This window comes from Beta vulgaris, chromosome 4 (genome assembly GCF_026745355.1).
Source record: "Beta vulgaris subsp. vulgaris cultivar EL10 chromosome 4, EL10.2, whole genome shotgun sequence".
Lineage (NCBI taxonomy): Eukaryota > Viridiplantae > Streptophyta > Magnoliopsida > Caryophyllales > Amaranthaceae > Beta > Beta vulgaris.
Window position 1 is genome coordinate 19,913,971 of NC_079205.1, and position 27,699 is coordinate 19,941,669.

Sequence of the window (27,699 nt, forward strand, 5' to 3'; positions counted from 1 at the left end):
AGCTACAATATTACCAGTTAGGTTGTCTTCGAAGGTCATTGTCCCTCCATGGTATGTTGAAAGTGAGAGAAACTTGGATTGATCACCAGTCATATGCTTGGAACCACAGGTTGTTCCCCCTCACGTTAGCCTATACCCAAAGAAACTAGTCAATGGTAGCAATGCAGTCTTGCTTGGGTTCCTTTTGTGGACTCAAATCATCCTTTGCTTTCCATACATGTTTCACTCGGTATGTATGTTTTTCTATATGTTCCTCCCTGGTGGAACAGTCAGAAACTATACGTCCACTGTTCCCACAGTAGGAACATATCTTGCTACTAGGCAAATTAACATATTTTTTCCTTTTTATTTTTCTTCTTGTGATTAAAGCCCAATCCATCCCTTCCTTTGTTTTGATACTTTTGTATCCAACTTACAGGATCAAGTAGTTTGTTCCTAGAGAAACCCAGTTCCTTTTCCAGTACCAGATTTTCACTCAAAGCATTTTCATAATCAAACTTTAGTTTTTCAAAATTTCTCCTAGTACTAGTTGAAAGAACTGATTCTTCAGGAACAAAGAGTCTCAACTCTGCCAATTCCATGTTTTAAAAATAATTCTCATTTTTAACCTTTTTGAAAGCTTCTTGTATACTTCGGTTCTTATAAAAAAGGTCAAAGAATCATTTTTCAGTATCCATTTTCAAAAAATAAAGCCAATATGAATGTTTCTTAGTGACTTTTAAGGCATTCTCTAGTTGATCCTGTTTAACGCACATAACCTTAAAATCATCTAAGCTTTCGAGAATTAATGTCACAAGTTGGATTTTGTTAAGTGTTGTAAGCTCTTCTTTTATATTGTTAGGACATACCTTAATGTTATATGACTCCCCTTCATCGTCAATTTTGGCCATGAGACATAAGTGAGCAGTTTCTTCTGCTGTATGTTCCTGTTCCTCCTCAGAATCAGATTCTCCCCATGCTACAACCATGGCTCTCTTCATTTATGTTTTTTAAAAATGTTTTGGTTGATCCTTGCTCCTTTCTTTGAATTTGCCTTTACCTTTCTTGGTATCCCATTGAGGACACTCTTATAAAGTGATCTGGACTTCCACATTTGTGACAACTTAATTTGGTAGGCTTCCTTGTGACCTTCCCTTTCTAGTTCCTATTAAAGAACTTATTGAATCTTTGCTCTATCATAGCAACTTCTTCGTCATCAATCTCTGACTCTTCTTGATCATCTATTTTGAGGTCCAGAGTCTTTGGTCTTACCGTATTTGCTTCATGAGTTCCTAGATGCAATTCATGGGTCATTAAGAAACCTGCCAATTGCTCTATATTGCATGTAGTGAAATCTTTGGTTACGAACAAAGCTGTTACTTTAGCCATCCACTTCTCATCTTGGGGAAGACTCCTTGGAACCTTCGAACTTGTTCCTCTAGAGTAATGATTTTTCCAAGTGACTCAAGTTCATTTATCATGTTCGAGAGACGAGTTAGAATTTTTCGAACGGGTTCTTTTTGTTTCATTTGAAACAATTCATACTTATGCATAAGCAGGTCGATCTTTGACCTTTGCACCTCACTTGTTCCTTCATGTGTAATGTGAAGAAGTTCCCACATCTGCCTTGCAGTCTTACACCCCATGATTTTATTGTATTCATGAGGACCAAGACCAAAGTGGAGTAGCTTTTTAGCTAAGTTGTTCATATCCATTTTGTCGAAGTGTTCTTTATCAAATTCTTCTGGGGGTTTTGGGATAAGCTCCCCGTTATCATTCTTCTTAGTAACTTCGAACTCACCAATCTCAATTACTCTCCATACTTTATAGTTTTCTACTTTTATAAAAATCTCCATACGATTTTTTTTAGTATGGATAGTGCTTTCCACTGAACATGTGAGGGCGCTGAGTAGAATATCCTTCATCAAGTTTTCACCGGTAGTGTTCTTGGTGCCAGGTACTAGCTCTTCAGGGTTAACTGATTTTGGAGGTACTAGGCTCTAATACCAATTCTTGTTCTACTATGAACATTATGCCAACAACAAAAGGAGGGTGAATTGTAGTTGAGGTGAAATTTTCAAATCTATAATGTGGAATAGAGATAAGTTTAACACTTAAAAGAAATGATACACGAATTTTCACAAGGAAAACTTCCTAGGCCGAATGGAAGAAAAACCTTGACCCCAAGGAATTTTAGTCTCAACTTTCTTTAATGAATTAGGCCAAAAGAATCATTCTTTATAACCTAATAAGGGCCTTCTCTGTTCCTCTAGGAACTTGTTCTCAGTCACTCAGTTTCCCCTGAACTGATGACACTCACTTTGACTTCTCTAGAAGTCCTCTCTTTTCTCTCGTTCTTTTTCTCTTTTTATCTCCAGGATATTCTCTGAATTTTCTCTCACTCAAACACTTAGAATATTATAAGGAATAATGTAGAAGAAAAATACAGAAAAAACTTTCTAAGTAAAAATCAACTTTAAGATCGAGAAAGTTATGTTTCTCTTCGACAAATTTTCTTCTTTTATAGTTGTTGAAGTCGACTGTTCTCTTCACGAATTTAACTTCTCCACGATCTCGTAAATGTGTGCTTGTAAAATCGTGTGAGTTGTGGCCCTAAATTTTCTGCGCAAAATCGACGAGTGTAGCAACGGTCATGGCAGCTCCCACTATCCGTTAGTGGAGCGAAAATATAGCCGGCAGTTGCTTGGTTCTTGGTCGATGAGTTATGAAGGTTGGAGAACTAATAGGAAGTAGCTCATACTTTTGCGCGCCACTTCAGCCAACAAGATTATTGATGATTGGTATACTGCCACGCATGTTTTAACTGCATTTTAAAAAAACAACAACAATATCTAATAACTAAGAATCTTTAATAGAAGATTGTAAGTTAATTAAACATTAAATATACCTTATAATTCCAAGTGAATAAAAGTAATATCTTGACCTAGTTTATAAAATATTTTCCCTTCAAGATACATAAAATAAAAATGACAATATTTTTGGTATTTTATATTTTTCGTGAATAACATAATATTTTTACCTAAGTATTTGGCATCATCAAAATATGGAATACAACAATCAAGACCCCCATCCTTTCCGTCTCCTACGCTTAGTATCGACTCTGAGAATTCTCGCCATTCATCAACAGAAGATTTCGAAGAACCTGATTGTAATCTCATATTACGAGTAAGTCTTAGGACCTTACACGAATCCCATTACTAAGACGAATTAACGGTGGCGAACATGATATCTTGCCTAGTTCCAATCGGTATAACTGGTAATATCTGCCTGAGATCACCACAGAATACCATCACTTTTCCTCCAAAAGGTCGATGCGATTTATCCCTATCAATCGACCTCATTATGTCCCTCAAATTTCTATCAAGTGCTTCAAAATAACACTTATGCATTATTGGAGTTTCATTCCAAATGATTAGTTTTGTCTTAAAAAGATGAGCAGCTAAATCCAACCCATGACGAATGCCGGCGCAAGTAGAATTCTCTGTTACATTCAAAGGGATATCATATCACGAATGAGATGTTCTTTCTCACTAGTGGAAAAAACCTTATATGTCACTTAGTAACATATGCGGTTTTGTAAAACCGCATCCGAAAAGCAACCAAAAAATGGGAGGCAAAAAATGGTAAAAAAATATGATGCGGTCCTCGAAAAACTGCATCAGATTAAAGAAAACCGATGCGGTTTTTCAAAATCGGATGCGGTTCGTTGACCGCATCAGAAAATATGTACGGCCCATGAAACATAAACAACCCAAATCCCATATTCAGCCCAACCTCACTTAATTTCTAACCCCTCTATCTCCTCAAACCCTAACTCCCTCCTCTCTCCTCACATGCGGCCCCCTCTCTCCTCAAACCCTAATTCCCTCCTTTCTCCTCACACGCGGCTCTCCTCAAACCCCCTCTCTCCTCAAAGCCTAACTCCTTCCTCTCTCCTCACACGCGACATCCCTCTCTCCACTCTACCCCTCCCACTCTCTTCAAACCCTAACTCCCTCCTCTCTCTCACACTCACCTCTCTCTCTCTCTTTCTCTCTCTCTCTCTCTCTCTCTCTCTCTCTCTCTCTTGTCGAGCAAAAAAGAATATCGAAAAAGAGCGAAAATGAAGAACAAAATGAAGATAAAAAATTGAAGATCGAAAATGAAGAACAATATCACGAGCGAAATGAAGAACGAAGAATCGAAGATACACAAGAAATTGGTTCGTTTGAGTTTTTGGATCTGGTTTTAGGTGTTTTTTTTTTCGTTTATTTTAGGATTTTGTTTTTAGATCTGGTTTTGGGTTTAGGTTTTTATTTAAGTTTTTTTGGACTTCCATTTTCATTTCGTTTTTTATAGGCTTCTATTTTCGTTTGATTTTTTTGTTCGAACTTTTAATTTTCCTTCGTTTTCTAATTTTCGTTTTTTTCGTATATATTGCCATTTTAGATCTAATTTTCGTTTTTGTTTCGTTTCGTATATTGCAATTTTCGTATAATTCGTATATTTCAATTTTCGTATAATTAGTTTTTAGATCTAATTTTTGTAGTTTATTTTGGTATAGTTCTTATTTTGGGTCCTTTATTTTGGTATAGTTCTTAGTTACTGGATAATTATTGCCGTTTATTTTGGAATTTAGTTCTTAATTTTCGTATAGTCTCAATTTTTAGGTTTGTAATTTTCTGTAAATATGTTAAATTCTTATTTTTGTGTATTTGTGTCATTTTCTTTATTTATATTAATCATGAATTTATGTTTAGTTTATATATATATTCTTATTATTTACATGTATTTTGTATATTTTTCGTTTTTGTATATTTTTCTTGTTGGTATATAATGTTTGGTAATAATGTATATTTCCTATTGTTGGTATATTAATCATGAATTTATGTTTCTGTATATTTTCGTTTCTTAATTTTCGTTTCTGTATATATATATATATATATATATATATATATATATATATATACATATATGTGTATATATATACATATATGTGTATATATATACACATATATGTGTATATATATACACATATATGTGTATATATATACACATATATGTGTATATATATACACATATATGTATGTGTATATATATACACATATATGTGTATATATATACACATATATGTGTATATATATACACATATATGTGTATATATATATACATATATATATATATATATATACATATATATATATATATACATATTATTTTTTATATGTTTTGTGCCCATATTCTTATTTATATATGTTTGGTAATATGTTGGTAATAATATTGCGCCCAGATGAGTTGAGCCTCAATTGAAAGGAATGTTAAAGCTGCAGACCTGCCGCTGCAGGTCTACAACTTTTTTTACCACTAAGTTCCACATACTGATGCGGTTTAAGTAAATTTAGTGATGCGGTTTTAAGGTAAAACCGCATCAGTAAATCATTTTCTAATGCGATTTTGGACCGCATCAGAAAATGTTTGTAAGCTGCTGCCAACCCACCTGATGCGGACCAAAACCGCATCAAAAAGCCAGTTTTGACCGCATCAGGTGGAGTTTTTTCCACTACTGCCTCGTAAAAGGAGGAGAGAAGCAATTCCACTCGACGCTACCGGCAATACAATTTTGCCCATCTCTCTTTTGCAGCACATAATTTCTTCCAAACATATGTTTTACCCGTCCCTCCGTAGGTGTAAACGAAAATACACCTCCTTCTTGACTCGAGACAGCATCCAATACTTCTCGATAAATCATCGACTGCTCATGAGCTAAACCTTTATACAATTTGTCGTGTTCCAAGGTAATTTTCTCTATTTCATAAGAAAGCTCATATGTTATGAGCTTGTTTTGTCCTTCAAACATGATTAATTCGTCTCGAAAAGGCATTTCACTGAATCTATGCAAGCTACTATCATTACTTTGGAGCATGGTTTCAATCTCAGCTAATGCGAAAGCGTCAATTTGATCGTCAGTTAACTGGAGATCTATGAAAACATATTAATAATAATGCGATAACCTATATTAAGTAACTGTCAAGTCATCTGCCAAACTTCCTTCGGCTTCGACATACTCCCAGAAAATAGTAAGATGGAGAACAAATGTCTTAGGTAGTGCCTTAATTCTCTAAAACATGATGTTTTTATTGTGTCAACATATTCTTTGTCATCGTCAAGTAACCCCCTTATATAGCAAGCTTCCTTGAATGTAGGATACACTACACCATCAACTGTTCTAATGTCTTCGTAGCATATCGTGCCTTTTACAAAATTGAGTAAAGTTTTAAGAAAGAACTTCTCTCTAGATCCTGGTGAGACGTAGTATATTCGTTCTATTGCGAAACATTTAGGTCTTGATGTCCACTCTCTTTGAGCTTGGTTCCACACAAATTTGGTAGGGAACTTCACATAAATAAGCTCTCTAGCTTCTTCATATTTTTTGTTACATTGCATCCAAGATAGGAATTTCTTATTGTCAATATGAGGTATGTCTAGTACAGATTCTACATTCGTATGGTCATTAAACAAAATAGTTTACTCCACTAGGGGAAAAAAACAGAAGGGCTGCGCAAGAAGGACTGCGCTTTTGGTAAAAGCGCAGCCCTATTATTGAAGGGTTGCGCTTTTGTAAAAAAGCGCAGCCCTACATAACAGAAGGGATGCGCATGTAATAGTAGGGTTGCGCTTTTTAAAACTAGCGCAGCCCTACTTTAAATTTTTTTTTTTTGCGAATGAGTGCGCGCATGTAATAGTAGTATCTTTTGTATTTCCCTCTTTCAATTTCCCACGCACCACCTTAGAGAATTACGAGCGAGCCCTAACTACAATTCTCCACCACCTTGCCCACCTCACCTGCGCCACCAACAATTCTCCACCTTTTGCTCCACCACCTTGCCCACCTCACCTGCGCCACCAACCAGTCTCCACCACCACGACCACCTGCGCCACCAACAATTCTCCACATTGCCCACCTCACATGCGCTACGACCACCACTGCTGCACGACCAACACTGCTACGCCACCAACACTGCTGCCCACCACCACTGGGTTTGCGCGACCTTGTGCACCACACCTTGTGCCACCACCTTGCGCCACCCACCACGCACGTGCAACCCTTCTCTTCTCGTCTCTTCTCTTCTCCACCATTTGAGTGGTTAATTAGGTATGAATTAATTTTGTTTTTAAGTTTCTTTTGTTTTTTTTAATTATTGAATTAAATGATTAATGTGCAATGTGGGTTTTGTTAATTGTAGGAAGAAGAGGCTAAGGAAGGCATATTAAGTCCAATATCTCTTTCTCTTCATTGCTCGTCGTTGGTGTTAAGAGGTAACTAGTTTAACATGTAGACAAAGTTTATGTTATTAAATTGATTTAAGTTATGATAATTTATATGTATAATTTGTTGATATGAGATTGTATGAAAACGAATGTGATTTAGCTATATATGAAAATTACAAGTTGTTTGAATCATCATCATATATGCCTAGATACCCGTTCAAGACTTACTCATTAGGAGTAAGTCTTGAATAGTCCCCGGTTTGGGACTGTTCTTGGACGTTTGATCTCACTTAGGTGGTGAATGTGTGTCTTCTTTTCAATTCTGAGGAAAATCTTGGCTTATCGTTTCTCTACATTGTTCTCTGGTACATATGTAGATAAGCAATTATCTACATTGTGTACTTGGAGAACTGTAGGGAAATGCTGCCGGATTTTCCTTAGAATTGAAAAGTTGGCATATATTCACTAGTGAGATTAGACGTCCAAGGATGGGTTAGGTTGGAGTGATAAGGACCTTTGACTGCATGCATACAATTGAACATGTACTATCTTAGCTTGTTGTATACGTGTGTGATTTGAATATGTGAGTGTGTGTACTTTAATAATGATTGATGCATTATAATGAATGTTGTGTTTAATTATTAGAGGTGGTCTTCTTGAATGAGATGGATCGTACTTGGATGTATGGTAGTCGTGAATCGATTGAGTTTGTGAATGGGGTCTCGGAATTCTGTAGAAGTGCATTAGAATATCAAACATCCTCTGGAGCAGTCGACTTTTATTGTCCTTGTTTGGATTGTAGAAATGTGAGCAAGGTTAGTAGTATACATGTGGTTAGGGAGCATGTCTTTCGCCGTGGGTTTAGGCCTCAATACCACGTATGGTTTGGCATGGTGAGCAGGGGAGGTATATGGGAAGCTCTGGAGTAAAGAATGATGTATGTGAAAAAAAAAGAAGGATGATGATGAGTTAGGGATGAGAATTTGGATGATGAATTTGGAGATGAGATAGGGATCGGGTAGACGAGATGATACACGAGGTTGAAGATCAGTCGTGTAGACGACCTCGTATTTTTGAGTCTATGTCTCAGGCTGCTAAAAGCCGTTGTATCCAGGTTGTACAAAGTACACTTTCCGCGGTGGTAACACTGTTCAACATTAAGTCGAACGCTGGTTGGACGGACTCTAGTTTCACATCGTTGTTGGAAGTTTTAGCTGAGATGCTCCCTGATGGAAATGAACTGCCAAAGTCGTACTATTATGCGAAGAAGCTGATGTGTCCTTTGGGTTTAGAGTACGAGCGGATACATGCTTGTCCTAACGATTGTGTGCTTTATCGTAATGAGTATGAGCATTTACATGAGTGTCCACGTTGTGGATTGTCGAGGTACAAGCGTGAAGGAGCTGGAGGTAGTGAAGGACCACAGCTAAGGTGTTGTGGTATCTACCATAATACCTAGATTTAAGCGCATGTTCTCAATTAAAGGAGATGCGAAGAATTTGAGGTGGCATGCAGATCGTAGGAAGAAAGACGGTCTGCTCAAGCATCCGGCTGATTCGCCTGAGTGGAAAACTATCGACAGGGTGCATAAGTCATTTGGTAATGAGGATAGGAATCTGAGGCTTGGATTATGTACGGATGGCATGAACCCTTTTGGCAATCTCAGCTCGCAGCATAGTACATGGCCAGTAGTTTTAGTGGTTTACAACTTGCCTCCTTGGTTGTGCATGAAACGCAAGTACATGATGTTGTCGCTTCTTATATCGGGGCCCAAACAACCTGGAAATGACATAGATGTATACCTTCAGCCGCTTGTTGAAGATTTACAGAAGATGTGGAACGAAGGAGTGTTAGTATTTGATGCGTATGCTAATGAGATGTTCACTCTGCGTGCCATGCTTTTTTGTACTATGAACGATTATCCAGCTTATGGGAACTTATCTGGGTATAAGACTAAAGGAAAACAACCTTGCCCGATTTGATGACATGAAATCTACACACCTTAAGGGCTGCAAACATGTGTATATGCGCACACGAAGGCTCCTCAGCCGCGACCATCCCTATCGGTTTAAGAAGAAGGCATTCGATGGGACGGTTGAAGAAGAAGTTGCTCATAGACCATTAACTGGTACTGAAGTTTATAATCAGGTGAAGGGCATTGAAACAGTCTTTGGTAAACCTGCTAGTGAGGTTGATCGACCTACAGGATTATGGAAAAAACAGTCCATTTTTTGGAAACTCCCATATTGGAAAGATCTAAAGGTCAGACATTGTTTGGATGTCATGCACATAGAGAAGAATGTTTGTGAAGCTATTATCGCGACACTTATGAATATTCCGGGCAAGACAAAAGATGTTAAGGCGTCACGACTTTACTTGGAAAAAGAGGGGTTCGACCAGAGTTGTGGGCTCAGAAAAGGGACGGAAGGAAGAAGAAAAGAGGGGAGGAAAGGGTTGATGATGAAACTCAAAAAGAATAAAAGGTGGAGGATTCGGAGAAGAATTATTTGCCACCAGCTTGCTACACGATGTGCGTGCAGGAAACGGATTTTTTGCGAGTCATTGTATGGCATTAAGGTCCCTACTGGCTACTCATCGAATATGAAGCGCTTTGTTACCTTAAATGGTGAGTTGAAGTTATCGAGTATGAAATCGCACGATTGTCATGTCATGATGCAAGTATTCTTACCGATTGCAATTCGTGGGATACTTCCAAAGCATGTGAGGCACACCATTACAAAACTGTGTTCATTTTTTCATTCAATCTGCAGCAAAGTCCTAGACCCGTCGACCCTCGATTCCTTGCAGTCCAGAGTAGTTGAAACTCTATGCAAATTTGAGATGTATTTCCCCCCGCATTCTTTGACATTATGGTCCATCTCATTGTCCATCTAGTTCGAGAAATTAAGCTGTGTGGTCCAGTGTTTTTGAGGTGGTGCTATCCTTTTGAGAGATATATGGGAACTTTGAAGGATAAAGTTGGAATCCTGCACAACCAGAAGGTAGTATAATTCAAGGGATTGTGGGTGAAGAGATCAGTAATTTTGTGGCTGAGTATTTTGCTAGTGTTGATCCTGTTGGACTTCCGACATCCCGACACGAGGGCAGACTTGAGGGCAAGGGTACAATTGGTTCAAAATTGATCACACCTTCCGTAGAAAAGCGTAAACAAGCTCACTTATTTGTATTGCATCACGTACCAGATGTCCATCCTTATTTAAGTGAACATATGGAGGAATTACGTGTTAGCAATCCTGGAAAAGGAGTGAGGGCATTGACGCAAATGCATAACAAGACTTTCATTGATTGGTTTCATAAACGAGTACTCAATGATTTGGATGAAAGTGTTCCTGAAACAGTCAAGTGGTTAGCATTTGGTCCTCGTGAAGCTGTACGCTCTTATGAGGGTTATGATATTAATGGGTATACGTTTTGGACTGAACGTCAAGATCTGAAGTCAAGATCGCAACAAAATAGTGGTGTTTCACTTGTGGCGTCGTCTACACAATATGCAAGCTCGAAAGATAAGTCGCCTGTACATGCTGAAAGCAACTATTATGGGCGAATACAAGAAATATGGGAGCTGGACTACTGTACTTTTAATATTTGCCTCTTGTGTTGCAGTGGGTTGACAATAATCGACGTTGTGTAAGAAACGATGATCCTTGCGGTTTCACTCTTGTTGACCTTAGTCGTCTACGTGAAACTGAGGAGCCATTTGTAATTGCATCACAAGTCAAGCAAGTATTTTTTGTAACTGATCCTGCTGATCATAAGTGGACAATTGTTGTACCTGGTAAAAGGAGTATCCTCGGTATTGGTGATGTTGATAATGGGGAAGAATATGATGCATTTGAGGACCTCCCCCCTTTTACCTATCCTGAAATTACTATGGAAGATGAAGTGAATATTTCGGAGAACTATATGCGTGTAGATCACGCAGAAGGGATAAATGTACTTGAGGATCCTGTGAAACGGCGGAAGGTCAATAAATCATGAGACATAAACTCAGGTGTCTAATTTCTCCATTTCCGGCCTATTTTGGCCTATTTTGGCATTTTCGCTCCCAAATCGTACTTATCGAGTGATTTAACCCAAATTTTCTTTGAACATGATTATATGATGTAAATGTAACTAGTATGTAGATTTTTAGGCTTTAATTTGTTGTTGGTTGATTTCGGGAACGAAAAGGCCATTTCCGGCCTACTTTGGCCTATTTTGGCCTTTTCGCTCCCAAATCAAACTTATCGAGTGATTTAACCCCAAATTTTCTTTGAACATGATTATATGATGTATAATGTAACTAGTATGTAGATTTTTAGGCTTTAATTTGTTGTGGTTGCATTTCGGGAACGAAAAGGCCATTTCCGGCCTATTTTGGCCTTTTCGCTCCAAACGTACTTATCGAGTGATTTAACCCCAAATTTTCTTTGAACATGATTATATGATGTAGAATGTAACTAGTATGTAGAGTTTTAGGATTTAATTTGTTGTTGGTTGCATTTCGGGAACGAAAAGGGCATTTCCGGCCTATTTTGGCCTATTTTGGCCTTTTCACTCCCAATCGTACTTATCGAGTGATTTAACCCCAAATTTTCTTTGAAAATGATTATATGATGTATAATGTAACTAGTATGTAGATTTTTAGGCTTTAATTTGTTGTTGGTTGCATTTCGGGAACGAAAAGGCCATTTCCGGCCTATTTTGGCCTATTTTGCCTTTTCGCTCCCAAATCGTACTTATCGAGTGATTTAACCCCAAATTTTCTTTGAACATGATTATATGATGTATAATGTAACTAGTATGTAGATTTTTAGGCTTTAATTTGTTGTTGGTTGCATTTCGGGAACGAAAAGGCCATTTCCGGCCTATTTTGGCCTATTTTGGGCTTTTCGCTCCCAAATCGTACTTATCGAGTGATTTAACCCCAAATTTTCTTTGAACATGATTATATGATGCACCCTCTGTTGCACCCCCTGCCCCCTGTTGCCTCCCTGCTGCACCCTCTGTTGCACCCCCTGCCCCCCTGCGGAGGTGCATACGGATACGAGTGCGGAACACACTACCGAGGATGAGTGTTTCGATTACAAAAAGGAACAACGACAATTGGTTATGGCTCGCCGTGAAGAAAAAGGTTTACAAAGGCCAAGTAAGAACTTGGAGACGAAAAAGAGGAAAGGAAGGGGACCTACAAAGTCACTAGGAAAACCCACCCTAATGACTTTGGATTACGATCATTTGGGGCAACCTTGTGGAAAATGGCGTCAAAAGTATGCCATGCAAGTTGGGATTTGCATGCATAAGCTCTCCATTCTCCACTCATGGAAAGAGGTCCCCGAGTCTTTGAAGAAGATGATTTGGGAAGATACTATGGTAAGATTCGCGTACAATTACGTTTAGAATCTTAACACTTTAGTTAAATATACTATGTAATATTTACTAATTTGTGAAATGCGTTCTTTGTAGAATCAATTGCATATTCCAAATGATGAAGCGAAGAAGAATGTGTTTCTATCCGCGGTTGCCCATAGGTTCCGAGACTTCAAGGCCAAGCTAGTGTCGGGGTGGACCACGAAGCGGAGAAAAGTCGGGGGAACAAAGAAGAAGAAAATCTACGACGGGGGAGCAACACCTTCTTCTGAGGCTTCACCGGACACATCATTTGAGGCGCCCTCCAAGCTTCCATATCAGATATAGAGGCATATCACAGCTGAGGAGTGGCATGCATTTGTTGCACAAAAAACAACCCCAGAAGCTGTTGTAAGAATATTTTACTAGCTAAGATTTAATACTTTTCGATCCAATATTATTGTATAACACCATATCTAACCTTTGTTTATATTTGTGTGTTTTAGGCATCTCGTGAGAAAAATAGCGCGAATGCAAAAGCTAGGAAGTACTATCACCATCTGGGTTCTTAGTCGTATGGTTAGGCGAGAGAATCGTGGATGTATAGCCATTACCCCACGATTGCGTCGACCACGGCATCGGGCACTAGCTCTACGACGACAGTGGCACAACGGCAACCAGATAGAGCGCTCGATTGGTGGTGTTCCATGCATGGGGTTGATGCAAAGGGACAGAGAGTCATACCTAATCCCGGAACGAAACAGATAGCTAATGCCATTGTAAGTACATATTATAAATAATGTTTTTATTGTTGTAGGAACCATTGGACACTGATTGCAATATGTTTGTCACGTAACGAAGTCTACCACTTTGATTCTTTGCGTAAAGGAACAATACGGTCCTTACTAGTCAAATCATTGTTAAATAGGTAGCCTAATCGAAACTATATGCAAACTTAGCTTATTAAATATTAAATGTACATCTAATCTTATAATAATGTATTGATGTAGTGTGATGAAGAAGATTAATGCATCTGGACTACGACAACCAAAACCTCCTGTTTGGTATTTAGTCGAGGTAACATGAGTAATTTTTTGCATCCTTTTATAGAAACACATAATACACATCTAACATGTCATTTATTGCATCTTTGGTGAATTTTAGTGTCCGGTACAAGAAGGTGGACGTGCGTGTGGGTATTACGTCATGAGGTTCATGCTCGATATCGTCAACTATTGCAAAGATGTTGGTGATCTTCGAAAGGTATGTAACTTATAGGTTTCCAATTGTTGTTTGTTGCATTTCCGGCCTATTTTGGCCTTTTCGCTCCCAAAACGTAGTTATGAAGTGATTTAACCCCAAATTCTCTTTGAACATGATTATATGAGGCATAATATAACTAGTATGTCGATTATTAGGCTTGCATATGTTGTTCGTTGCATTTCGGGAACGAAAAGGCCATTTCCGGCCTATTTTGGCCTTTTCGCTCCCAAAATGTACTTATGAAGTGATTTAACCCCAAATTCTCTTTGAACATAATTATATGAAGCATAATATAACTAGCATGTAGATTCTTAGGCTTGCATTTGTTGTTGGTTGCATTTCGGGAACGAAAAGGCCATTTCCGGCCTATTTTGGCCTTTTCGCTCCCAAAATGTACTTATGAAGTGATTTAACCCCAAATTCTCTTTGAACATGATTATATGAGGCATAATATAACTAGTATGTAGATTCTTAGGCTTGCATTTGTTGTTGGTTGCATTTCGGGAACGAAAAGGCCACTTCCGACCTATTTTGGCCTTTTCGCTCCCAAAATGTACTTATTAAGTCATTTAACCCCAAATTTTCTTTGAACATGATTATATGAGATATATTATAACTAGTGTGTAGACTTTTAGCCTTGCATTTGATTTTGATTGAATTTCAGGAAGGTATATGTCATTTTTAGAAGTACTAACTACGATAAAATGATTGAATTCTTATATATCTGTTTATTCCTTGGTTGTTTTGCAAGGTTTATGCGAATTACACACCACGTTTGAGGAACTTCACCAAAGAAGAAATAGATGAAGTTAGGGATAAGTTGGCGTCCCACATTACCGATGATTGCATAGGATGACATATAGCTCGAATGTACTAGTTTCTATCAATCCTATGTAAACTTTTTACATTATTAAATATATTTGAAGTTAATTATTACCTTTCTCCACTTGTCATATATTTTCATATTGCAATTTGCAATTTTTTTTTTGTCCAAGGGAGGTTTTGGGTGGAGGTGGGGTGGTGGGGGTGGTGGGGGCTGCAGGGGTGTGGGGGTGGGTGCAAGGAAGGGGGGCAGTGGGGTGGGGGATGGGGAGGGGGGGTAGGGGGTGGGGGCTAGGAGAGGGGGGGGGGGGGGAAGTGGGGGTGTGGGCTGCTGTTGTGTGCAGGCTGTGTGCACGCAAAAAAAAAAAAAAAAAAAAAAAAAAAAGAAGAGTGAAGGGCTGCGCTAGTTGGAACTAGCGCAGCCCTTTATGAAAGAAGGGTTGCGCTAGTTTGAACTAGCGCAGCCCTTCTTCTTAGAATGGGCAGCCCTTCTAAGTTTAGAAGGGTTGCGCTTTTCAACAAGCGCGGCCCTTCTAAGCTTAGAAGGGCTGCACTAGTTAAGAAAGCGTAGCCCTTCTAGCTTAGAAGGGCAGCGCTTTTGACTTAAAAGCGCAGCCCTTCTGATCTTGAAGGGCTGCGCTTGACTAGCGCAGCCCTACTTGAAAAGTGAAGGGCTGCTGTCAAAAAGCGCAGCCCTTCTTCTTTTTTCCACTAGTGCTCTCCTGGTAGATGGAAACTTAATCTTTCCACAACAGGAGTTTGATAATGGATGTTGAATCCAAAAATCCTCCAAATTGCTGCACGTGCCGAAATATATCGATAATCATAGTACATCTATATCTCATCGATATCTTTGGCTTCACCTTCTTTATGTTTATCTTCATAAGTCGCAATTGTAACCCTATCATAGCCCTTGTTTATATATTTGAACAAATATTTCATTGATCTACATTGGTTACACCATTCAACGTTGATATGTCCTTGATATTTACGAAGCAATTCAGCATTATAGGGAAAAACATACCGATTCTCAAGATGAACTCCACTCTTCTCAACTGTAGATCCATTATCTCTTCGCATGTACAATGGATATCCTTCGTCGTCCACTTTAGTTGCATCAATGATTCTCTTTGGAAAATGTTTACTGCATTGCTTGTCAATCATACACGGAGCATTTGTGTTTACTGCACCACATGGATCGTGCATCATGTACTCACTGACGGCTTGATATACTTCTGGATCTTCACATTGATCGGGCAGCTCAGCATAAATAATCTTTAGCTCTGAAGCAATAGGGTATTTGTATTCTTGATGCATGAACAACAAAATATGAGCGTGCGACAAACCACGCTTTTGGAATTCAACTATATAAACCACTGAAAATCGGAAGATCAACCAAATAAGTTTTCATATTCATATTATATAAAATAGATAACTATAACAATGAAATTTAAACATATAATAATAATGATAAAAATAAGGAAGATTTCTAACATACCAGCTCTAACCCTGCCAAATATTTTGCGATCTTTTAAATTTTTCACCAGCTGGTCTAGTTTCATCTTAAAAACTCGGCTTATGATGTCTGGCCTATCCTCTAGCCTGAGACCTCTTTTTTTTTACAAATGTAGTGATCTCTAGCCACATAGGATTACACTTAAATATTATGAATAAATCTGGATAACCATACCATCTACAAATAGCCACCACATCCTGATAGCTTTCTCTCATATAACTATGTCCTCTAGTGAATGAAGCTGGCAAGACTATACGACTTCCAGTCGAAGATCCTTCCATTTCACCTCTTTCAACTGCCCCTCTTAAGTTCTTCACATTTGCGACTCTTAAAATTTGTTGGTTGTGTCTAAGAAAAGACAAACTTTCAGCTTCAATCATTGTATAAGCATCTACTAAGAATTGTTGTAACAACCTCCGAGATAATAGTATTGTTGCAGCTTCCAAAGCTTGATCTTGTATTCTGCATTGTGAGTTTAAATCTCTTTTCTGTTGAACCGTATGTTGGAGTCTTATCTCTATGCGTAATATATATTCTAAATCCATCTTCTCCATATGGAAATAACAGTGGATATTGCATAGCGAGATAAGAAGGATGAAACTCGAAAATTTGTTGTAGCTTTCTGATAAGTGACATTTATGTCACTTCTAGGGGTAGTTTTTAGCGTATTTTTATAGTTTATTTTCATTTATTTTAACTTTTTTAGCCTTTAATTCTTATTTTTGTATTTTATGGCTTAAATAGATTAATTAGTTATTTCTATTAGGTTTTAGTTCTTATTTTATTATTTTTATCTCTCGTATTTCCCCTCGTGTTTTGATGTTGCTTGTAGGTGAGCATATTGGAGCTATGGTGTGAGATTTGAAATTATAATGCAAAACTTATCCTTCACCACACTCTTAAACTTAACCTACACCACACTCTTATCCCTAACCTACACCACACTAAGCCTTTGCTATATCACAATACAACACCACCATCTTCCTAACCCATAACACCAATCCACCACCATCTTCCCTACCCCAAACACCGCAGCACCGCCATCACCCACGCCAGAAACCACCTCCGAAATCTGTCCAAGCCAAGAGGAGCGGGCGCTCCTCTGTAAAACGGAGCGGGCGCTCCGTTTGAAATTTCCACAAAACAGAATGGTAGGTAGAAACTATGAGCGACCCATGAGCGATCACGGAGCGGGCGCTCAAAGAAAACGTGCTCAAAGACTCATTAAATAAATCAAGGGTTGTGATTTATCGGATCTAATCTATGGTGAAAATCGAACATCAGAAAAATGGAATCAAAGCCATGAAAATCAATGGCCACGATTTGCGCTAATGATGAAGATGATGATGTTGCAGCGAATTAAAGGCCACGATTTTGCTGATGATGGGAGTCATTGATGATGAGCGTCGTTGATGATAGGTGAACTCAGAAGCGAAGAACAGCGAGAAGGAAGAAATGGGTTGGAGTTTTAGTTTTGGTTTTTTCATTTTTTCTATTTTCAACTTCCTTTCTCCTTTTCTTTCTTTCTTTCTTTTCTCTTTGGATGTACAGCACGTGTTCCCCTTTTCTTTTATCTTTCCTTTTCCTTTATATTTCTTCCTTTTTCACTCCTTTTCTTTTATTTCCCTTTTTCTTTTATTCTTTTACTCTTTTAATTTTAAGACTAGTTTAAATAGTTAAGAGAGTTATTTTTAGCCGAGTTTTATTTTTTCACCACTCTTAGTTTTAGACTTTTTAGGGTTTTAAGGAGGTTTAGCCTCCATAGATTAGTTTAGGAAGAAAAGGGAGAAAACTCAAAGAAAGATGGAAGATTGTAGATTCAAGGGTGACATTTGTATCGAAACTTTCAACCATTAATCAATGAGCATTTCTTACTCTTTCTCCTCTTTTATTGTTTTATTTTCATTGTTTTTCTTAGATTAGTTGTTCTTGATTAGTTTAATTATTTATGATTTATTTTATTTAGTTTAATGTTAGATTAATGATTATTATCATGTTATTAAAGTTTAATTTCTCTAAAGTCCTCATTTTTGTATTTATGGAGTAGTTTGTTGGTTAGGGTTTGGGTGAAAACCCAACCATGATTGAATTGGGCATTTGAAATTGGATTTAGAGATTTGTGTGATTAAATTATTGCTTGTTTAGCTTTTCTAATCTATGTTGCATTCTCTTTGATCACTTGAATGTCATATTAGATGGAGTTGATTGATTTAGGTTGGCATGAGAGTGTGACCTATTGATTTCTATTATTAACTTGGGTTACCTTGAACCTCGAGATATGTTAGTAATGGATGAGAGTCCTTATTTGATGTCTTTGAGGATTTCTCCGCCTATAAGAGTAGGATGGGAGTTGTGTGTTGGGTCAATAGCTAATTCAAGTAGTGTTCATGTATTATCTCTATGTTTGATATTCTTATGTCTATTTCATGATTAGTTGGTGTTCAATCCCATCTCCTAACTTTAGTTATCTTTGATATTTAGCTTTTTCGTAGTTTTTAGTTGGTTATTGACAATTTCCGACTTGATTCCGGCCTAGCTTATTGTTTTATCAATAAATTTTGGTTTTCCTTAGTCCCTGTGGATTTCGACCCTTACTTATCACTTTACCTAGTTTAGTGATTTAGTTAGGTTTTGTTTGATTTTAGGAGGCTAGTAACGACCTAGTTTTTTCCTATGTCACTTTCCACCCTTTGTTATTATAATTATATCTCTTTTGTCGGCACTCGACACTAACAATATCTCCAACAATAAGTACAACAATTTCTGATGTCGTTGGCAAATTGTAAGTTCTTCCACCAGACTCTCTTTTTCTAATAAGTTTTAATTTCAAATTCTCACACGTGTTAGATGCAATCCCTAGCCATTCAAAAATTATGAGCTAAAGGGTTATTTTGATCTATCATATCTTATAATTGTGCAACTAAGTGATCTTCAAACTTATGAGGGTTTGACGTACTAGTAAGAAAAAAATAATAATAAGTTACCATGTGAAACTGAATATACAACTTAAACAATTAAACTAAAAATTATAAGTAAAGCCATTTCGTATGGTGTACCTTGCAGTAGTTTTTCTGTTCTTGATTTCATCCTAAGTATCGTATATGTAAAGCTGCGAAAACTTAGGCCGTTCATCATCAACAGGCAACAAAAAACCTATCAAGTGCTGATTTTGACCATCAATTTAGTAATTGTATGGACCTCAACCTTTAGTTGTAGGTGCAATAATTCTTCCACCCGTCGATGTAAATGAATACATCATATTATATCCTATTATGTTTTCAAGAAAGTGATTGATTCTATTGTGTTTCTTCTTCATCAATAGATCATAAAGAATTTGAGGTCGATGTTTAAGTAGAGGTAGTTGAACCTTCACTTGCATGCAACATAACGAAAACTTGGGCTTGATTCTTTTGTTTTCTTGTTGACTCTCTCGTCAAACCACATTTTCGCCCCAGAAAACTCACAGACATATTTAAGGTATTCTAAATCAGAGTAGCTCTCTGCGAAAAACAAATGCATTAATAACATATGCAATATTAATTTTAAAAAATAAGAAAATACAAAATAAAATATTAATAATTTTGAAGTTTCACATGATTTGGAATAGGTAGCATAAATGATATGCCAACCTGTGACGACCTCTATATCATTGACGTCGTTGTCACTATTGTCTTGTGTAACACACTCATCTTGAATGGTAGTATTTGATTGGTCACAAGTGGATGATTCATTATTTTCATCTTTATAAAAGTCATAAACAATAATACATTTTAGATTTGATAAGAGAAGTAATACAAATCATACATACCTATATTAAATAAATAACTAAGAAATTAATACTATTTATAATTATGCGTGTAACTGATTTGAGGATATTTGAACTTCGAACCACATGTATCTTTGATCTAACCTGAATGTGAGATTGTGCCAATTCCAATATGTCTCCAGAAACCATACCACCACCTATTATTTTTATGTTGTTGTTAGCCGGAAAAAAAACCAACATAATTATGCAATACCATTATGACTTTAAAAGTAGATAATGCATACCTCGACTTCTTTTTTCTAACAAAATGAGCTTTCTTTTATTTCTGGCAATCTGTGAAGCACGTTGTTTCACTAAAGTAAATTTCAAATAAATATGAGCATGAGATTTTTCATATAATTTTGTTTTATCGTTCAATAAAAATAAGTGTTGAACCCTAGTTTTGATGATGACGAAGAAACAAAGATGCCAACTAAAGTAGTGAACTAATGAGTTTTTTAAGTGTATGGTGTTTAAGGTATCAATGCAAGGAACTGGGAGAATACAAAGTCAAGAAGAAGTCAAGAGAGGATTTCAAAGGCTAAGTAAAGAAGTTTCTATTTGATACTGGAGCAAGCATTGGATCAAGAAAATAGAAGCTAGGCGTTTTATTTTCTAGTTCCAATGTAAAGGAACAAAGAAAGAATGGTAAGGAACTGTGGCAGTTATTTGAGAATGAGAGTTTGTTCCTTGTAAGGAACAAACTAAGTGGCACTAAAATATGTTAAAGGAACTAGTATAATAAAGGAACTAGACTTAGGCGTGAACATATAACGGTTAAAAATATATGAGTAAGTCATGCCTAATTATAGGAAATTAGTTATATTCTAATTTCAAATGATAAAACAGTTTTAAAAAAAAATCTGTTTTGAAAAGATTTTATTTTTCGGAAAATAAGAAAATAAATATCCGGTTTTAGAAAGATTTTTTAAAGATATTATTTTCTTAAAGATTAAAATTCAGATTTAAAGATAAAAAGTGTTTTAAAAACTGATTTTCGGATAAGCTCAAGGAACTCCTATTATTAGGAGTAATGGCTATTTATCCACGTTCATTTATAGTTCATGGGATCATGGGACATGATGTAAACGTGTTCCTTAGGGGAAGGAACATCATGGGTAAATGGATTAAAGTGTACTCTAATTAATCCCACGTTCTTCATGATTAACACTATAAATATAGAAGTCTGATAAGTTCCAAATGTGTCTGACTAAGTAATTAAGTGAGTTTAACTTATTAAGTGTCAGTGCCTTCATTCTCTCATAATAGCCATTTGTTCTTTGCCTTCTTACTCTAATTCCACTAAGCTTATTTCGATCAATTGTATTTTGGTTTTTGGGGTAAGGGAACTTTGAGTGAAGTTCTGTAAGAGAAAGGCTTTGAGTGAAGCTTGTATGTGTGAGAAAACTTCGAGTGAAGTTGAGAGGAACTGCTGTTAAGGGAACAGTGGTTCAGGAACTTGAGTTTAGGAACTCAAGGTGTGGCTCGAGTTAGAATTAGGTTGTAACAAGTTGTTTGGCCTAATTAGTGAAATGTTGAGTTTAAAATCCCTAGTGGTCGAGGTTGTTTCTTCTTGTTGGGCCCAAGAAGTTTTTCCTCGTAAAAATCCCTTGTGTTCCTTTAGCTTGTTTATTCGTTTAAGTTTTAATTTCCGCAAAAAGTTACGTTTATTTCTACACCTACAATTCACCCCCCCTCTTGTAGTGTTCCTAGGGAAATAACAATTGGTATCAGAGCTAGAACTCACGTAAGATAGGAAACCCTATTGAGAAAAGATCCAAGGAACAATGAATACCACCGAGAAACTTGAAGAAGGTTATTCCACTCAAAGGCCTCCTATGTTCAATGGGAAGTACTACAACTATTGGAAGAACCGCATGGAGATATTCATCAAGGCTGAAAACTATCAGGTATGGAGAGTCATTGAAGTTGGTGATTTCGAAGTCACAACTACAAATGACAAAAATGAGGTAACTCTTAAACCCCTCTCTGATTATGACAAATCTGATTTTGAAAAAATGGAAGTAAATGCCATGGCTATTAAACTTTGCATTGTGGACTTGGACCCCATGAACATAATAGGATCATGGGATGCAAATCCGCAAAGCAAATATGGGATTTACTAGAAGTAACCCAGAAGGAACTAATGAAGTTAAAAAGATCGAAAATTGATTTACTTATGAATCAATATGAACTGTTCTGCATGAAATCCAAAGAAAGCATCCGAGACATGTTTACTCGTTTTACTAACATTATAATGAGTTGGCTTCTCTTGGAAAGTTTATTTCATCTGAGGAACAGGTTCGAAAGGTTCTTAGGAGTCTTCCTAAGGACAGATGGATGGCTAAAGTCACGCTCTTCAAGAAACAAAAAACTTCACTAAGTTCAACTTAGAACAGCTGGCAGGGTCACTTATGACTCATGAGCTTCACCTTGATACTGAATATGGTGAAAGCTCCAAATCAAAATCAATTGCTCTCAAAGCAGATGATGAAGATGATTCGGACTCTGAAGAAGAAGAAGCAGCCCTCATGGTTCGAAAATTTCGAAAGATGTACAGGAACATGAAGAATGGAAACTTCAAAGGTAAAACTAAGAAATTTTCTAACAAAGCTGCTTGTCATAAATGTGGAAGTACAGATCACTTCATCAAGAATGTCCTCTTTGGGAAAAGACAAAACCAAAGAAAGGAACAAGGAACGCTTTGCTGAAAGGAACAAAGAATCAAAAGCACCTTTCTCTAAGGCAAATGTGCGCAAAGCTATGATAGCTGCTTGGGGAGATTCAGAGACGGAAGAAGAAGAGGAACAACCAACTGAAGAAACAGCAAACCTTTGCCTCATGGCAAACACTGACGAAAAAGAAGATGAAGAAAAATTGAGGTAAGTCAACATGGACTTGAGTCAGAACTAGATGGTAAAACTAGGACTGAAATATATGATCTTCTTTATGATGCAATTCTTGAATGTAGAGATGAACGTGAAAAACGTGAACAAACGGAACAAGCCTTAAAGGTTTGCAAGGAACACATAGAATGGCTTAAGAAAATGAGAACGATGTCGAAACTAGATTTTTTGATTTTTTGATAAAAACTTAAAAATCAAAGAATGTTATGAAGTTTGAAAAATGAAAATTATCTAATTAATTTAGAGATTTCACACTTGAAGGAATTTGTCCCTGTTCTGAGTTCCTTTGATATAAGATCAACCCCTTTGAAAGGATACAGATCTGAGATTGAAAAAATAAATAAAGAGAAAAATATTTTAAAGGAACAGATCTGTAATCTTAAAAAGGAACTGGTTGTCGCAAGGAACAGAGGCAAAATCATGAAAGTTCCTAAGTGGATTGAGAAACCACAGACCAAAAGGAAGGAAGGTCTTGGTTTTGAAAACTACAAGAAAAGGAACAAGACAAAGAAATATGTTGATCTACCTAGTGATAAGTTCTGTATGTATTGTGGCAAGGTAGGTCATTACATAAATCAATGTCAATAAAATCTGAGATGATTGGGAAAAAGTGACAATAAGTAAGAAAAAATGGGTTGTCAAAACAAATCCTAGTCAAGAACAGGAACCCACGAAAGATGGGGTTCCTTCAACTAACAACTAGTTGATTTTTGCAGGTTGGAGTGAGGGGGAACAACACTTGGTATCTCGATAGTGGTTGTTCCAAGCACATGACAGGAGACAAAACGAAGTTTCTCTCACTCACAACCTATGAAGGTGGAGTGTAACATTTGGTGATAATAAGAAAGGTAACATTGTTCTATGGGTAAGGTCGGTAAGTCACCATTACACTCCATTGAAAATGTATTTTTAGTTGAAGGTCTAAAACATAATCTATTAAGCATTTCTCAATTCTGTGACAAAGGAAATACTGTAAAATTTGATAAAGAAAAATGCTTAATCATCAACATTAAAACTAAGAAGGTTATTTGGAAGGAACAAGGAAAGGGAACACATACATTGTGGATCTAGACCTTGTTCCTCAAATCAATTTAACTTGTCTTAGTGTTATTGAAGATGATTCACTTCTATGGCACAAGCGTCTAGGACATGCTAGCTTTTCATTACTTGAGAAACTTAGATCAAAAGACCTTGTTTTAGGATTACCATCCATAAAATTTCATATTGATCAAGTTTGTGATGCATGTGCACGAGGTAAACAAGTAAGATCCTCTTTCAAATCTAAAACGATTGTAAGTACCACTAAACCATTAGAGTTAATTCATATGGACTTATGTGGACCCATGAGAATTCAAAGCAGAAGTGGAAAGAGGTATGTACTTGTGATTGTAGATGACTACTCTAGGTACACTTGGGTTATTTTTCTCTCTAGTAAAGATGAAACTTATGATGAGTTCCTTGTCTTTGCTAAAAGAGTTCAAAACCTAAGTGGACATAAAATAATGCACATTAGATCAGATCATGGCAAGGAATTCGAAAATTATAAATTTGATGACCTAAGCAGAGATAATGGCCTAGATCATAATTTTTCTGCCCCTAGAACACCACAACAAAATGGTGTTGTAGAAAGGAAAAATAGAACTTTGGAGGAAATGTCTAGAACCATGTTAATTGCTAGTGAACTTCCAAGGAACTTTTGGGCTGAAGCTGTTAATACTGCTTGTCACATAATTAATCGTGCCATGATGAGACCTATCATTAATAAAACTCCTTATGAACTTTACTTTGGAAAGAAACCAAATATCACCTATTTTAGAACATTTGGTGCAAATGTTATGTGCATAATAATGGAAAAGATAATCTTGGAAAATTTGATGCAAGGAGTGATGAAGCAACATTTTTAGGATACTCCTCACATAGTAAAGCTTATAGAGTATATAACAAAGAACTATGTGTGTTGAAGAAAGCATTCATGTAATCTTTGATGAATCTGACAAAATAATCCAAGCATACAGGTTGATGACTATGAGATAGGGTTAGCAACCAGTACAAGGAACACAGATTCACAAGAAGAAGAAGAAGTGAAAGAGGAAAGGAACGAGGAATTGAAAATAATGACATCAATGATTTCCTGTTCCTCAAGGAGGAGAAGATGCTCCTGTTCCTCAAATGAAGGAACTGAGTCCACCGAGGCTAACAGAGGAACAACTGAGCAGAGTTCCTCATCCACTCAAGGAACTCATGAGGAACAACATGTTCCTATAAGAGAGTTTCAACCAAAACCTTGGAGATTACAAAATCACATCCTGTGGAACTCATAATCAGCGACATATCCAAAGGTACGCAAACTAGATCTCAGTTAAGGAACTTTTGTGCATTTCATGCGTTCCTATCAATGATGGAACCAAGAAATCATGAAGAAGCCTTAACTGACTCTGATTGGATTATGCAATGCAAGCTGAATTAAATGAGTTTGAAAGAAACAAGGTATGGCATCTAGTTCCTTCATCTAAACAACAAAAAGTAATTGGCTTAAAATGGGTGTTTAGAAACAAACTAGATGAATATGGAACCATTGTAAGAAACAAAGCTAGACTTGTAGTAAAAGGTTATAACCAACAAGAAGGAATTGATTATGAAGAAACCTTTGCTCCTGTAGCTAGATTAGAAGCCATTAGAATTTAATTGCATTTGCTGCTTACATGGGATTTAAATTATATCAAATGGATGTTAAGTGTGCATTTTTAAATGGCTATCTAAAGAAGATGTATATGTTGAACAACCCCCTGGTTTGAAAATAATAATCTCCCAAATCATGTCTACAAGCTTGATAAAGCTCTTTATGGGTTAAAACAAGCACCTAGATCATGGTATGAGAGATTATCAAGTTCCTTTTAGAAAACAATATTTAAAAGAGGAAAGGTTGATAAAACCTTGTTCCTAAAATCTAAAGGAACTGATATTTTGCTTGTTCAAATATATGTTGATGACATCATATTCGGAGCTACTAATGAAACATTGTGCAAAGAATTCTCAAGTCTCATGAGCAATGAATTTGAAATGAGTATGATGGGTGAGTTAAATTTCTTTCTTGGACTACAAATCAAACAAACTGAAAAAGGTATAATTGTTCACCAACAAAAATACATAAAGGAACTATTAAAGAAATATGGCCTCGAAAATTCAAAGATAAATCACACTCCTATGGGAACTTCAACTAGATTAGATGAAGACTCCATAGGAACAAGTGTTGATCAAACAAAATATAGAGGAATGATTGGTTCACTTTTGTATCTAACTGCTAGTCGTCCAGACATAGCTTTCAGTGTTGGTTTGTGTGCTAGATTTCAAGCAAATCCAAAGGAGTCTCACCTCACTGCTGTGAAGAGAATTCTTAGATACTTAAAGGAACAGATGATCTTGGACTCTACTATCCAAGAAGTGATACATTCGAACTAAAAGGATATGCAGATGCAGATTATGCTGGAGATCTTGTAATAGGAAAAGCACCTCAGGTATGGCACAATTCCTTGGTCATAGTTTAGTTTCTTGGAGTACCAAGAAACAAAACACAGTTGCTTTATCCACTGCTGAAGCAGAATATGTAGCTGCTGCTGCATGTTGCTCTCAAATGCTTTGGATAAAACAACAACTTAGTGACTATGGAATAAACTTTGAATGTGTTCCTATTTATTGTGACAATACAAGTGCTATAGTATATCTAAAGATCCAGTGCATCATTCTAGAGTAAAGCATATACATATTAGACATCACTTTTTAAGAGAAAATGTTGAAAAAGGTTTGATAAACTTGAGTTTTGTCAAACTGATTATCAGATTGCTGATATCCTAACTAAGCCTTTGCAAAGAGATAGATATGAAAATTAAGGCTTGAGTTAGGTTAATAAAAATTAAGTGATTGTTCCTATGTCAATTCCCCCATGTTTGAATCAATTTGAGTGACTTTGTGTGCTAAAAATAATTGTGTTTAATTGCCTAAGACCATTGCAAATTGGAATGTTGCAAAACATAAACATGAAATCAAAGAAATTAAACAACTCACAAATGTCACATAATACTCCCCTTACTGTTCCTAAGGTCAAGAAACATGCATGATATGAAGGAAATTGATATGTAGCATTAGTTGTTCCTATAGCACAAGTTCCTTAGCATTTATTTTCTTTCAAAAATTAAAATTCATAAAAATCCGAAAAATCCAAAAATAAGGGGAACCAGTTTAATTAAATCTTGGTTCTTTTTATTTCTTTTCTTTTTTTTTATTTTTTATTTTTTGCTTTATTTTTTCCCGCGTGTCATAATTACTATTACATGCAAAACTTCCTCTTAATTCATCTAAGAAACCGTGTTCCTCTCAAACGCTTCATCTTCACCAATCCGAAACCTCATCACACCCTTATACTCCATAAAAACCTCCAAACCTTCAAAATCATGGCAAAAACTTCAAGAAACTCCCTTTTCCCAACAAAAAACAAGACACTTCAAAAATGGAAATTTCTTCATCTCCAACTAAAACCCTTGAAACCGACATAATTCAAGAAAACCCCATAGAGGAACACAATTAGAATCTCCTAGAAGGAGCATGCGAGAAGAAAATTATTGGGGAAGAGATGAAGAAGAAACCCCGGAACAATCTCAGGGGGAAGAAGAAGAAATCACCTGTTCCTTCCAAAGGAACTGTTTCTTCGTCTTCCAAGAAAAGGGTCGAACGAAGTGAATCTAGGTATGTTTGGGTTTTTGCGTCGATTTAGAATGGGCAAATAAAATTGAATT

General features: G+C 36.6%; 1 pseudogene; it reads right to left on the reverse strand.

The window, feature by feature from the left end:
* Nucleotides 1-3,197: 3,197 nt before the first annotated feature.
* LOC130591076 (uncharacterized) lies at nucleotides 3,198-16,578 on the reverse strand (annotated as a pseudogene).
* Between the last annotated feature and the right edge of the window lie 11,121 nt (nucleotides 16,579-27,699).